The 7,753-nt window shown below is 38.1% G+C and overlaps 1 pseudogene; it reads right to left on the bottom strand.

Annotated features, from left to right (window-relative positions):
- Positions 1-6,343: 6,343 nt before the first annotated feature.
- Positions 6,344-7,174, bottom strand: LOC125095942 (actin-related protein 3-like; annotated as a pseudogene).
- Between the last annotated feature and the right edge of the window lie 579 nt (positions 7,175-7,753).

Here is a 7,753-nt window from a genome sequence, read left to right as displayed (position 1 = left end):
CAGTTTTGACTGACATAGGGTGGCCCAATTAAACATTGTTTCTGGTTGTGTCTGTGAGAGTGTTCTGGATAAGATTAATATTTAAATTGTTGTACTCAAAAAGGTAGACTGCCCTCTCCAATGTGGGTGGACATCATTATCCAATCCACTGAGGGCCTGAATACCGAGGTTGAGGAAGGAGGAAATCCTCCTTTTATCATTCTGCCTGCTTGCTGAACTGGGACATAGTCTTCTCCTGCCCTTGGATTGGAATTTATACCATTGGCTTTCCTGGGTCTCTGGCAGATTTTGAGATTTCTTAGCCTCCATAATCATAGGTCAATTCCTTATAATAACCACCTTATTGGTTGAGTTTCTCTGGAGAATCCAGATATAATACATGAGCTTAGCCTAAGGACTATAGGTCATCATCAGGGGTAAGAGGTGATTTGAGTACATCATGGGTAGTTTTCCCAGGTTGGTCTTGAGCTTAACCCTCTCGGACCCCTATTTGGATCTTAAGCCAGAGCCAGGGTGAAATCTGCATAAAACTGAGGTCACAAGGCAGGACTGTGGTCCATTCTAGCATAACGTGCATAGATAGAGTAATGACCTCTCAGATTTTCAGAGAACCTAGTAGTGGAATATTGTGCTCTGGAAGTAATAGGGACAAAAGATTTCTCCTCAGTTACCTGAAAATTAGGATCAGGAAGGACCTTGGATCAATGTAGCTAATATCAGGAGCAAACAAGGTTAATCAAAACATGGGTGTACTATGCAATAGATCAAGCAAGGAGACACCATACCATGTCCTTCCTGATGCCTGCTTCTTCCTACCTAAAAGTTTTTGTGTATGTATCTTGACTTCCCAATTGTGTTGCAACCTCCACGAGGACAATAATCATGTTTTAGGTTTATATGTTGGAGACACAACACATAATTAATGACTGCTTGATGGGTGGATAGAAGCAGATCACCAATTTGCCATACCATCCATCATTTTCCTTATTCTTTCCAGAACTATAAACAAAGTAACATGAACATAACTCTATACATTAATGATGGTGAAGGAGGTTTTGTTCTAAAATGGAAGGATGACATGCCACTATAGGGATTTTTATTGTCCTATAAATTTCTGGCATGGACTGCCAACCACAAAACTAAGGTGAACTTGATGGAATCAGGACACTGGGTAGAAAGGTGAGACTCAATGAGAGTATCAAAACTCACTCACTAAAGGGTGTTACTCAGAAGCATTTCCATTCTTTTCAGAAGCAGCTAGAGAATGGAGGGTGTACAAATTGTGTGAGTTGTGGCTCTAGTTTATTAGAGCTGAGGTTTAATGTAAGACTTCATGTGAAGTTCTTAACATTTTGATTCATTTAATGTTTCAGCCTTTTTCTTGAGAAAAAAATAGAAATAAATTGAGAACTAACGTATACCAAAATCTGAATGCATCTTTCTCAGGAAAGATAAATTTCATATTCTTGCAATAATGGCATGATACAAATGATACTTTAGTATTACACAAATGATATCATACAGATGATACAGTATTATTATAAAAAATTTGTCCATAACTTGTGCCATCTTGGTGTTTAATATTACACTAAAGAGCAGAGAGGTTCTGGAGAGCAGAGAAAACCGTCAACAAAATGAAAAGACAATCTACCAAATGGGAGAAAATATATGCAAATCAAATATCTGATAAGGGGTTAATATCCAAAATATATAAAGAACTCATACAACTTAATAGCAAAGACCAAAAAACAACCAGTGTGATTAAAATATGGGCAGAGGATATGGATAGACATTTTTTTCAAAGATGTCCGTATGTCAAATGGCTATCAAACACATGAAAAAAATGTTCATCATCACTAGCCATCAGGGAGATTCAAATTAAAACCACATTAAGATACCACCTTACACCAGTTAGAATGGCCAAAATTAGCAAGACAGGAAACAACATGTGTTGAAGAGGATGTGGAGAAAGGGGAACCCTCTTACACTGTTGGTGGGAATGCAAGTTGGTGCAGCCACTTTGGAGAAAAGTGTGGAGATTCCTTAAGAAATTAAAAAATAGAGCTTCCCTATGACCCTGCAATTGCACTACTGGGTATTTACCCCAACGATACAGATGTAGTGAAAAGAAGGGCCATCTGTACCCCAATGTTTATAGCAGCAATGGCCACGGGTGCCAAACTGTGGAAAGAACCAAGATGTCCTTCAATGGACGAATGGAAGGAAGATGTGGTCCATATACACTATGGAGTATTATGCTCAGAAAAGATGAATACCCAACTTTTGTAGCAACATGGATGGGACTGGAAGAGATTATGCTGAGTGAAATAAGTCAAGCAGAGAGAGTCAATTATCATACAGTTTCACTTATTTGTGGAGCATAACAAATAACATGGAGGACATGGGGAGATGGAGAGGAGAAGGGAGTTGAGGGAAATTGGAAGGGGAGGTGAACCATGAGAGACTATGGACCCTAAAAAACAACCCGAGGGTTTTGAAGGGGCGGGGGGTGGGAGATTGGGGGAACCAGGTAGTGGGTATTGGGGAGGGCACGTATTGCATGGAGCACTGGGTGTGGTGCAAAAACAATGAATACTGTTACGCTGAAAAGAAATTAAAAAAAAAAAAGATGTTCGTATGTCCAGCTGATACATGAAAAGGTGCTCAACATCACTAATTGTCAGTGAAATGCGAAGTAAGACCACAACGAGGCATTACCTCACACCTGTTAGAATGGTTTTTATCAAAATGACAAGCAGTGACAAGTGTTGGTGAGGATGTAGAGAAAAGGCAATCCTCATGCACTATTGATGGGAATGTAAATTGTTATACCACCATGGAAAATAATATGGAGATTTCTCAAGAAATTAAAAATCAAATACCATATGATCGGGCATTTCCACTTTTTGGCATTTATCTGAAAGAAATGAAAACACTGATTCAAAAATATAGGTGCACCCCCATGTTCATTGCAGCATTATTGACAATAGCTAAGACATAGTAGCAACCTAAGTGTCCATCTATAGATGAATGCATAAAGATGTGGTATCTATACACACAATGAAACATTCAGTCCTAAAAAAGAATGAAATCTTGCCATTTGCAGCAATATGAGTGGGCCCTGAGGGCATTATGCTAAATGAAATAGGTCAGACAGAGAAAAACAAATACTGTATGATCTCACTTACATGTGAATCTAAAAAACCACCCACAACAGAGCTCATAGAATACAGAGAACAGTTTAGCGATGGAGAGTGGAGGTTGGGTGAAATGGGTGAAGGTGGTCAAAAGGTACAAACTTCCAGTTATAAGATAAATAAGTCATGGAGGTATAATGTTCAGCATAGTGACTATAATTACTATATTGTATATTTCTGAGTCACTGAGAGTAGATCTTAAATGTTCTCATCACAAGAAAAAAGTTTTTAATTATGTGTGGTACAGATGTTAACTAGACTTATTGTGATAATTTCACAATATATACAAATAATAAACCATTATGCTGTATACCTGAAACTAATAGAATGTCATATTTAAGTTACAACTCAAAAAAAAAAAAAAGGAGATGAATAGCTCAAAGGACATTGAAGAAGTATTTTAGCAGGAGTGACCACTATAGAAGTTCTGATTTTCTTGCGTCTGTTTTCTTTCTAGTGGTAAGGATAATTTATAAACTGTTAACTTTGTATGCTCTGCATGAACTCTTGGAAAAGTTTCAGACATGTATTGAATTTACCTTTTTTTGTTTTTTAACTACCAAAGATTCCAAAGAGAGGGGAGAAATTAACCAGAAAGTTTTATTACAAGAGCAACTTTTATGATTAAAATATCATTAACCATGGTTTAGAATATTAGACTAATAACTTTTTAAATATAGCCGTGTATCATTTATGGATACCAGTCCATTAACCTGAGTTATCAACTCTATTTTACCTTCAATAACACTTAGGTTTTGAGGCAAACAATGAAAAAACCATTTTTCTCTGGCTTGTGTTTGTAAAATAACTTCTTGCAATCTATTTTATGTGCATTTGCATGTATGAAAAGAAGTAAACACTTATTACAGAGCCTTTATTCTTATAATTTAACTATGTGTAATTAATTTCCTGCCCATGAAAAATATTTTTCCTTTTAGTTAATTATCATCTAGGTTCTCAAGTTCTTCTTGTAATATTCTCCTGAATTACTTTCCTACCTGCTATAAAGTTTTATGAAACCATTCATTACATGTTAGGAAAACATTATTCCAGATCCAGATCTCTAAAGACTTCTTAAAAAACAATTTATAATCAAAATAAAAAAAAAACCTTTTGTGCTTTTAAGGATGCTATCAAGAAAGTAAAAAGACAATCCAAAGAATGGGATAAGATACTCACAAATCATATATTTAGTAAGGGATTTATATTCAGAATATGTAAAGAGCTCTTACGCTCAATAACCAAAAGACAAATAACCCAATTAAAAATCGGCAAAGATTCAAATAGACATTTCTCCAAAGAAGATAGATATACAAATGACGAATAAACACACAAAAAGATGCTCAACATTATTAGTCATTAGGGAAATGCAAATCAAAGCCACAATGAGATACCACTTCATACCCACTAGGATGGATGGTTATAATAAAAGACAGACAATAAAAGTGTAAGTGATGATTTGGAGAAATTGGAACCCTCATATATTGCTGGTAGGATTGTAAATGGTGCAGCCACTTGGGAAATCAGATTGGCAAGTCCTCAGGTGGTAAAACAATTACTGTATGAGCTAGTGATTCCAATCCCAAGTATATTCTCCAGAAAATTGAAAGCCTGTGTCCCCACAAAATATATACACAAGTGTTCATAGCATTATTATTCATAATAGCTAAAGAGCAGAAACAACCCAAATGCCAGTCAGCTGATGATGGATAATAAAATATAATGAATTTGTATGAAGGAATATTATTGTGTTGTGTTATGGGCTGAATTTTGTCTCCTGCCCAAATTCATATGTTGAAATCCTTACCCCCCTTATGATGATATGAGGAGGTGGGGACTTTGGGAAGTAATTAAGTTTAGATGAGGTCATGAAGTCATGAGCCCCCATGGTGGAATTATGCCCTTATAAGAAAAGGAAGAGACACTAGAGCTTCCTCTCTCCACCATGTCAGGATACAGTGAGAAGGCAGCCAGCTACAAGCCAAGGAATAAATCTGCTAGCACCTTGATATCGGACTTTCCAGCCTCCAGCACTATGAGAACTAAATGTTTGTTGTGTAAGCCACCCAGTCTATGTTATTTGTTACAGCAGCCTGAACTAGACAGGTTGTGTGAAGGGATGAAGTATTGATATATGCTACACATGGATGAACCTTGAAAACATCATGTTAGTGAAGAAATCAGACACCAAAAACCACACACACACCACACACACACACACACACACCACACACACACACACAAGAAGGGGCTCCTGGGTGGCTCAGTGGGTTAAAGCCTCTGCCTTCAGCTCGGGTCATGATCCCAGGGTCCTAGGATCGAGGCCCACATGGGGCTCTCTGCTCAGCAGAGAGCCGCCTTCCTCCTCTCTCTCTCTCTCTCTCTCTGCCTGCCTCTCTGCCTACTTGTGATCTCTGTCAAATGAATAAATCTTAAAAAAAAAAAAAAAGAAAAGAAAGAAAAAAACATAGAGGGAGCTGGTCCATTAAAACCAATCCCAAATCAGCTAGTGGAGATGTGATTCAGCTTCAGCATTGCCAGTCATTTCTCTCACAAGACAGGTTGTAAGAGAGGTCATAACATCTCCCTTAGAAGCAGACCACTGTGCACATGCGGGACCTCCCTGTTTCTGCCTTGCACCTGTTGGGTTGGTGGGACCTGCTTAGACATGTGAACCCGGAAGAAGTCTCCAGCAGTGGCTGAACCTGGTGCAATAGTACCTGAGTATTGTGAGCATCACCTTTGTTTTTTTCTTTTAAACTGGTCCAGCAGTCTTGTCTTTGCTTGAAATCTTCTGGCAAGAAAAAGAATGCAAGTAATTAGACTTAATCTGATGCACTAACTTTTTAGTTCTAAAAGCACTTACAACATAAACCTTTGGATGAGGATGGTAGCAATTTCTAATTACTGAAATCCCTTGTCCTAATTATACTGAAATCCCCATAAATGAGTAACGGCAAGTGTCATGAGGCTGCCTGAAAATTTTCTCTTAAATTTATTTCTTTGATTGTGGAAACATGAACATTGCACAAACTTACCATTTTAAGTATTTTGAAGTGTACGGTTGAGTGGCATTAAATGCATTCCCTTCATTGTACATGAGGCTACTTTTTGAAATTTATCTTTTACTTGGTCACCTTTTCCCTTCAGAATAGGAAAGTGCATTCCAAGTCCTTCCACATCCAGTTCAGGGACATCAGTATTATTGTAGAGAGAGCCCTGGCACCAATCAGATAATTCTGAATTGCTTCATCCAGTACTTTTTTGGGTAGGTTGTGTGAAGTCAGGATTAGCAAATTCTGGATGAAAAAGAATGCAGGTCCCAAGGATCCATCATAAGTAACGTCAGTGGAAAATTCTTTCTTTGAGATTGCCTTGATTCCAGTAGACTGTTTAATCCACTTGGCTTTCCTATGTCATACTTGTTGAATTCTTTTCCTAAATCAGGGCAGACGTAATTACAGCCCTTCTTTACTTCCATAGCTGTTTCCAGGGATTGCTCTAGAGGAATTCCTACTTCTCAGCCTCTCAGCAGTTGCTCAATGAAATATGTTATAACTTGCCCTGTGATTGGAATGTGCCTGCCACAGCTGCAGATCACAGGTCCTTCAGCTCCAGGAAGGACAGGAGTGGTACCATCTTCACTATATGGTCACCACACCAGTCACTATCAATTTTCTTACTTGTTTTGATGCTCGGGATGCTGCCTATGCAAGAGCAGCCTGCATGGCTATGTATAAGCCTGAAGTTTTGTAGGGCTTGAATATTATTTTAACAATGTATTCTGTTTTCTGGAGCATTTAGTGGAGGTTTAATCAGCAGAAAGCAATGACTTTCAAATTCTGCTTTACATATTTAAAGAACACTTGCTCCATAGACCTTTCCATCAAGTGACAGTCTTCAACTATACCATACTGAGTTGGCCATTTCATGGTACATGTTGCTTTTCCTATTACTTCATGCCCAATAAAGAAATCCAGGTTCACATTGCCTTTTCCCAGGAAGCTAAGATGGCCATAGATGTCCATGTCACAGTAAGATCCAGGCTGGACCACAGTCAGAGAATTCTGTATAATTGTTTTGAATGGAGGTTATAGGGGAAGCAGGATAACCCTTTGATTTCCAGGTTATTGTTTGCATCATTATTATTCTTTTTTTTTACCTTCTTTTGTTTCAAATTTTTATTTAACATATAATGTAATATTGTTCCCAGGAGTAGAATTTAGTGATTCATCACTTACATATAACACCTAGTGCTCATCACAACAAATACCGTCCTTTTAAGAAAATACAAGTCAAAGAAGTCATGTGATGAAATGGGGAACGACAGCAAGGTTTTGAGGACACTGAGCCTATCAGAAGCAGCTGGTGTGCTCCTGCCACTGGCCTGCTGCTGGAGGCATTTTCTCAGTGGAGGAGGATGGCTCTCCAGAGTAGGGGAATGGGGATTGGTACAATGATGACGTAGTCTGATACAAAATAAGACCAAAGAGAAAAAGCCAAAACAGGTCTAGAAATTGGTTCAAGTCTGACTCTGTGGCTAAAGAGGCAACTTT

Source organism: Lutra lutra, chromosome 1 (genome assembly GCF_902655055.1).
Source record: "Lutra lutra chromosome 1, mLutLut1.2, whole genome shotgun sequence".
NCBI classification, from domain to species: domain Eukaryota; kingdom Metazoa; phylum Chordata; class Mammalia; order Carnivora; family Mustelidae; genus Lutra; species Lutra lutra.
This window is presented reverse-complemented; position numbering and strand designations above follow the sequence as displayed.